This window comes from Neomonachus schauinslandi, chromosome 6, assembly GCF_002201575.2.
Source record: "Neomonachus schauinslandi chromosome 6, ASM220157v2, whole genome shotgun sequence".
Lineage (NCBI taxonomy): Eukaryota > Metazoa > Chordata > Mammalia > Carnivora > Phocidae > Neomonachus > Neomonachus schauinslandi.
The window spans coordinates 142299763-142307708 of NC_058408.1; the positions used below are offsets into that span (position 1 = coordinate 142299763).

Here is a 7946-nt window from a genome sequence, read left to right on the forward strand (position 1 = left end):
GGAGGGAAAGTGTCAGTGACCTAGTTCATCAAAACTAAGGGGACAAAACAGGTATCATTACCCTTGAAAAAGAACAGGGGTCCTTTAATCGATTCTGGTGGCCAGAAACTAGGGCAAATTTCCACAAGGCAATGAAAGTAACAAGAAAGCCATTTCTCCAATAACTCCTACTTTAACTTCTGATAAACGTGAACTTCATCTTATGTAATCTTACTTAAAACGGCAACCACAACCGAAAAGGTCCTATAAACCTATTCTAGGTGTCAGTCAAGGGATTCACATTCTGATCTTACATGTTGAAGTCCCCTTAAGAGGCCTAGACCTGGAGTAAAGTAAACATAATACTCTGAAGCGCAATGAGACACCATAAAAAAAAAAAAGTCAGCTCAAAACATCCAAACTGACTGGATACCTAATGTAGGTTTTGCTAATTTTTAGTTTTAGAACTTTTTAGTATCTCAGATTAGTGTATATTCATAAAACAATGTTCAGTTATTTTTACTAATAGCTGCTTATTAAACAACTGAATTTTAGCTCAAGGGCAATGCCTCTATAATAATCATAGAAATAATTAACTGCCATAAAACAGAAAAAACACAGAAGAAAATATAGCCAGTCTCAGTAAGAAAAGAAGACAAAATCTGGAAGTGCTACTCTGGAGATTAAACAGGCTTATTTAAATACTAGGATACAAGTGCTCCTGCTCACTTTATGCTGCAGAAACCAATTGTGTTTGCTAGATCACCATGACCTTTGCCAGTATGTGTGCACAGACCACCACTCTGAAGCTCTCCTTTTGTGCTGAAAAACATTCAAGTCCCTTGTTCGGTCAGTAACGAATATTGCAAGGCGATGCATGTGCAAACTCTTCCTGAGGAATTCTTCATGTGTGCAAATTTGCAACCCAACAGAAAGCACGGCGTCTGCAGCCACGGCATCTGCACTCCAGGGGAGTGTGGCTTACGTGGCTGGGGCACTGGAGACGCGCACAGCAACGCCAGGGGCGCCCATTCTCCTGATGTCTCACTTACTGCCCAGTTTCCATCCTATACCCCAAAGAAAGGGAGAGGAACTGCCTCAAACTTGTAGTAGGGACAGGAAAAAAAAAATAACTTTCCCACAAAATTTAATAATGCACAACTCATGCATCCAGGTTTGTGTTTCTTCTAAATCTACCTAAGAACTACTAGATTAAGAGTCACACTCTATGAAGTTTTGCCTTCCGCCCCACAGAAAACAAAGCAGTAGCTCCTGTCAGGTTAGGGTGCAGCTGTGACAACAGAGACCAGGAGAGGACACTGTTACTGAAGCATAAGGCCAACTTTTAAAGTAAGTACCGTCTCTCAAAACCATCGTCATTTACTTTGACGGGTCATTGTTCCAAGGTGACCGAGCTGCCTTTCTTTTGGGGAGTCTAGCTTCGGGCTGCACATACACACCAGTCGGGCTCGCCGGATCAACTGCATGTAGCCTAATGAGACAATCAGTGTACAATTTTCTGTCCTCCGTGATTTGGGCCCCACAAAAGCTAGGATTTAACTGGGCTGGAAAAACTAGATACTGTACTGGCAAGAAGAATACAAGTAAACATGAGAAGAAAATACTTTCTGGCAGACCGGGCTTAGTCAATACAAAATGGAGGGCAAATCTTATTTCCTCTCATGTTGCAAACCAACAATTTTGTTAAACCCAATTAAATAAGCAAGGTCAATTTCTACTTAAAATAAAGAAATAGGTTTCTCATCCTGCAACGTACCTCAAGGGGCCAAGGTGAGTAACAGCAAGTCACATGCACTAGGAGGACACGTGTACGATTTCTGTAGTGCCTCCCACTCCCGGCTTTGCAGTACCAAGCCCTGGCCCACTGCGAGCTGCAGTCGCTGCGCAAATATTCAGAGAAACTAAATTTTGCAAACTTGGCCCACTTTTTGTTAACACATACATAATAATAATAAAAAGAAGACAATATAGAATCTTTCTCCACTAACTTAATAATGCAAAAGCTTCAGAAGATTTTAATGCCAGTTCACATCTTAATACAATGCTTTTACAGAGAAAGTTTCATTGTTGGCCAAAGAATACTCTCCCAGAAAAAGCATTTGGGCACATTATTAGGATAATGAAGAATTCATCCACATTTAAAGAATCATCCCAATTTTATTCCTTTCAGAAGTATTATTAAAACCACTCAGGAGAGACGTTAGTCACAGGTGTTAATTTATAAGCCCGTAGCGAGCACTCCATGGCAAGGAGTAAATTTGGACTTCACGATGGAATGCAATTCTTCCTCGACACCACAATGTTACTGGGGTAGCAAATCAACCTGTACAGGGCACAGTGAGAGCCTGTATATATTCTTACAGTAATTCAGTGTTTATCAATACAATCTAAGATGCTCACAGAGTTAAACAAGTCCAATTCAAAGTCCTCTGCAAAATCCACAACTCTGGTTAAGTACTTAAAAAATAAATCTGACACCCTTTACGTTTACTTCTCAGAACAATAATTTTACAAATAGAGGACTTCTATTAGATGACTTCCTTGCTCCTATCATCACACTTCAAACTCTCCCATCCAGCCTGCTCCTGAAAAAAGACAAACTGAATCGGCAGAGGCAACTATATGAGAAACCTGACAATCAGAAGTGTGACACTATCCCTGATACATCTTGTTTTGCCCCAAGTTCTCTGAAGAGGTAAATATTAGTGTGACATAGCCAAACAGAATCAAGCATATGCTCAATTTAGAGTCAAACAAAATTGGGAAGAAAAATATTTTCACCTGCCACATCTTTTTCTTTGCCTTCCAAAAACAACTAGAATAAGCTTTGGACTCTTTTGTAAGAAACTAAACAGCACTGTGGGTGCAGGAAAAAAATAAAATACAGCTGTGTCATAGGTGGAAGGAAGCTTGAAACAGCAGTGCTACTTCTCTATTATACTTGAATATAATGCTATAAAAGATGCAAACTGCAGACTTTTTTTTTAAAAAGTACCTACTCACCCATTTAAAATGAAATGGATCCGGAAGCCCACACCAATTATTATATTTGGATTTAATAACCGTATCTGCTTCCTAGAGCATCACAGTAACTAGCTGTTACCACTGGAAATTTCTCCACAATACTAAAAAGGGAGCTTAGTGCTAAAGTACAGCCCACCCCTACACTAGCTTCATGCCAATACTCCAGCAGCTGGTGAAATCATGTGAAGTGACAGAGGGAATGGATATGTTCTACAAGAGCTGGTCCCCAACATTAACATGAATATGCCACGGTGAGGCAGGGGGAGATGTGACCAATGAGCAACACACTTCTATTTTCCCACTTACTTAGCATCCTGCTACAAAGTCACACCTGACAACGTAGTGGGTTAGTCTGTGATACCATAAACTTTTTCAGGAAGCATTTGTGAGTTGAACATCATGGTCACAGAGTTGCAAAGTGCACAAAGCTCAAGGCACACAGTAGAAAAAAGTTGTGAACTGGTGAAGGGAAAAGTTATAGCAGAAGCCAAGTTAGCATTTTCCTTTAACAAGACTTTCTAATGCTAAACAAAGACCAACTCTTTTAAAAGGGGTTTGTTTTGGTAATGAGTGAAAAACACTGTATTGTAATGATCTGCTTGATTTTAAAGCAAAAGAGATCCTGATGTGTAAAGCCAATATGCTGAAGTGCCAAGTCCACAAATGAAAAAAACAAGTGCTTTAAAATGAAAAAAAAAAAAAAAAAATTCTTCTACTCTTGTATTTTTGGAGGAAGCTGCTGATGTTGGCTGCTGGATTTCCCTTAGCAATGGTCACTCTTCAAGACGTTTGTTCCTCATGGAATCTGTAGATAAACTCATTAAAAGATTGTCCCATTTCAAAATCATCCCCAAGTCTAGCAGCAACTGTTTTTTTTGTTAGTTTTTTTGTTTTTTAAAATTACAAACCAAAGTAAGAAGTCCAATATCCTCTTCCAAGAACAACTTTGTGACAGAGCTCCTGAGTGTCTGCAGGCCCCCCCCCGCTGTGCTCCGAATACAGTCTCTGCAGCTCCAGTGTGTCCTCTTTTCGGGAAGGAAAGTACATTCAATACATTCACTATCTGTACCCTCTGGAACTTGCACATGCTGATGAGCTGTCTGGAAAAAAAAAAAACATTGCAACGGGAAAAAGCATGAATAGCAGACAGCATTTGATAATGGTAAGATTCTGTTTATTTAATATGTATTTCTCACCCCTCTCTCAATCCCCAAAAGGAGATTTAAAAAAAAAAAAATAGCTGACTGAAGTGAAAGGGGCTGTGTCATCAGGAACTATGTCATCATCCCATTTTTAGTAGAGACTCCAGAATCTGGGAGGCTCCTGACAGCTGCTGAAAACCACTGCCACCGACTAGACTCCAGCGCTGCCACAGCTCGCAGAACAGTCTGGCGTCAATCACACAGAATGCCTCGTGAGGCCACCATCAAGAACACTATGGATTTCATTATACTCACTGCACGGTCCCCACCAGGAGCGGCCTGACATAACAAAACCATCAGAAATGGTAAGGAACATCATTACTTACTATAAGCCAACTCATCCCCAGCTCTTTTCCGGGACTGGTCACCTCTGGGGATAAGAAAAGAAGGAATCAACAGAACACTCGGACATCTTCATATACCAAAACAGAAGAAATGAAAGAACAGAACTGATAACAGAAGTAAAGCAGGTATTTCAATTCTAACAACCTATCTTAAAACAGACACTAAACTTAAACAGTAGTACAGTCATATATAACATGAATATTCTTAGCTAAAAGGTGCTGCCTTTTAAATATAGAAAGCTATTAAATGAAGGAAGGGTTATCTATAAAAATGGCTTACACTGGGTTCTAGAAACAGGTTCAGACTAAAAATGTCTTTGAAGATAAACCTGAATTCTGCTACCAACATCCCTAGTGACCTGGCATATATTAGGACAAATTTCAGATATGAATCCAAAATGTTCCCCCCAAACACCGTCCCCCTTTTTAAGTAGGCTCCACCCCAGTGTGGAGCCCAACATGGGGCCTGAATTCATGACCCTGAGATCAAGAGTCAGATGCTCAACCGACTGAGCCACCCAGGCGCCCCTCCCCCAAAAAGCCTTATTATAAGACCAAACACTGCTTAAGGCTTTGAAAAATCTCAGAATCTTAATGTATACGAATGCCCTTCCCGCAGGTGGGAGAACACGAACCTTTCCATATATTAAGCAGTTCATCTTCAACACCTATAGAAGTTCTAGTTCCACTTTACAGATAAGGAAATAGAGGTCCTGATTAGGTCCTGTGCTGCCTGCAAATCCTAGTTTTGTCTCTCTGGTTTCTCGGACAATAATCCATACAAATAACTAAAATGCTCGAGTAATGAGTAATAACAATGGATTTGCTAGCTTTTTCTTGCTCGGTCCCTTAGTAGCATCTACACAGTTCATCTCCTCTTTACCGAAACAGTTTTGGCTCCACCCAACACCGTCCTTGGCCACTGTTTCTTCTCCGTGTATATATTCCGCTTAGTCTAAGATGGCAATCATACCAGCCTGTGACTTGAAATACTATCCATATGCCAATGACTTCCAGATTTCTGTCTCCAGCTCTCATTTCTTCCCTACACTTCAGACTTGTAGGTCCAACTGTCTCATCACCACTATCACTTGGAAGATTGATAAATACTGCCAGTTTACCATGGCCAGTGACTCCACTCCATCCCCACTCCTTCTCCAGTCTTCCTCAATAAATGGTACTACTAGCCACCCAATTACTCAGACCAAAATCCTAGCTCATTCTTGATTTCTTTCCTCCTCTCACTCCAGAGCACTCTATAGCAAAACATAATCCAAAATCAAACACTTCCCATCAACTCCCTGGCTACACTCCCAACCCACACCACCTATTATCTCTCCCCCACGCAATCTCCAAGAGTCTTATTATTAGTCCAGACCAGAGCCAGAGCAATCTTATGTAAAAGCATAAATTAAATTATTTCATGCCTCTGATTAAAGCCCTTCAGTGGCTTTCCATCACAGTTAAGAATCAATTCAAATTCATTTCCCAGTCCTATGAGACATGGCTCTTGCCTACCTCCCCACCCTCATCTTCTACCTCTGCTCACTGTACGTCAGCCATGCTGGCTTTCCTTCTTCCCTGGCACACGCTAGCACTTTCAGACTTCCCATCTTCTCTGCCTGCAGCACGCCTGCCACCAGTTAGCCATGTGGCTGTCTCCTTATCACCTATGTAGGTCCTCACTGGAATGTCTCCCCCTCGGAAGGCATGTCATCTCCAGTTAGCTGGACCAGCCCTTCACACATGCCCTGTCATTCACTCCCTCTTTATCCCACGCTCTGTCTCAATTTCTTCACAGCACTTTTTATTATTTGAAATAATTTGCTTACACGTTTGTTGTTTATCTCCCAACATTAGAGCATAAGCTCCATAAAAACAGGAACTTGTTTACCCAGTACCTAGAACAGTGTCTAGCAGAAAATAAATATTTGCTGAATTAACAAATCAGTGAATAATTGATAAATGGCCTCTAGAGACAGACTATGAAGATGCTAGCCCAAGTAATTATTTCATGCGTCAGAGTGATCTTCTAGATTAGCAGTTTCCCTCTCCCTTTCTCTGGCTGTGCTTAAGACCAGGACAGAAACCTCTTGCTGGGCGAGGTGAGGCGTCTCAATGACCAGGCAGGAAGAGAAGATGCCAAATGGCCTCTGAAGGGTTATTCTCTAGGTTGGGCATTTAGAGAAAAACATGCACCATATTTAGCATGAACCAGCCTTAGACAGCCTACAGAGCTCCTAACACCTGTGTCCTAATGCCCTTTTTAAATACCTCCTGTTAACACTATGCCTACAAAGCCAGTTGGTATCTTATATTATTATTTACACTTATGTATTACCTTACATGAGTACCATCACAGTAACAGTCATCAAATATTCTGAAACAAGTAAGTTAATGCTGAAAAGGAAGACACAGAATTTTATATCCAGAACCTCAACTTCTATAGATAACCTTCATTCCCACCCCTGAAAGGTTAAATAAAAACTGAACGTGCAAAAATAATAGGAGAAAAATATAGATATGAAAACAACAGAAGGCAGAGAGAGAATGCAGATGTGATCTACGCAAGAGGCTGCCAAAGATACCACCTAATGCCCCACATCTGGAAAGCTATGGCTGCCCTCAAAACCAGACCCCTGGGGCGCCTGGGTGGCTCAGTTGGTTAAGCGACTGCCTTCGGCTCAGGTCATGATCCTGGAGTCCCTGGATCGAGTCCCGCATCGGGCTCCCTGCTCGGCGGGGAGCCTGCTTCTCCCTCGGACCCTCCCCCCTCTCATGTGTTCTCTGTCTCTCTCATTCTCTCTGTCTCAAATAAATAAATAAAATCTTTTAAAAAAAAAAAAAAAAAAAAAAAAAAAAACCAGACCCCTGTTACTAAATGAAAAAGTGCCAATTTTAGAGTGCCCCCTCAGCTAAAACATCAACAATACCCCTACAAGGTACCATTTTGTTCCAGAAATCCAAGTAACAATTACTCTGCAAAGTACTTGCCTTTAAAAGCTATTTGGTACAAGCTTTGAAGAGGCCCAATAGGCTGGTTTGAAAGAGAATGTTCCATCTGCGGGCATGCACGTTAGAAGTTCCCAAACCATCTTCCCTCCATAATGTAATCTCAGACACCAACCTGCCTTCCCCCTCCCTCCAATAATCAATTCAATTACACAGATAACTGATAAAAACAAAATGTTGCTCTTAGCTTGTATGTTAATTCTAGCTTACAAACAAGTGTATTTCCATGTATCTAAAGATGCTGCACATAAACTCCAGCTCAAATGAGAAATACCCATTAACTATAATTGAGGATATATTTGACAACATTCACAACACTTCAAAACACTTTGAAGACATTCTGTGCCATCTACATCAAAGCTGG

At 41.0% G+C, this 7946-nt stretch overlaps 1 non-coding gene across 1 annotated transcript; it reads right to left on the bottom strand.

The window, feature by feature from the left end:
- Positions 1-814: 814 nt before the first annotated feature.
- Positions 815-4598, bottom strand: LOC110589311. Its single transcript, XR_006540236.1, has 2 exons — positions 4553-4598; positions 815-4124 (listed from the first exon to the last, which is right to left on the bottom strand). It is a non-coding gene; the product is annotated as an uncharacterized LOC110589311 (transcript).
- Positions 4599-7946: the final 3348 nt, after the last annotated feature.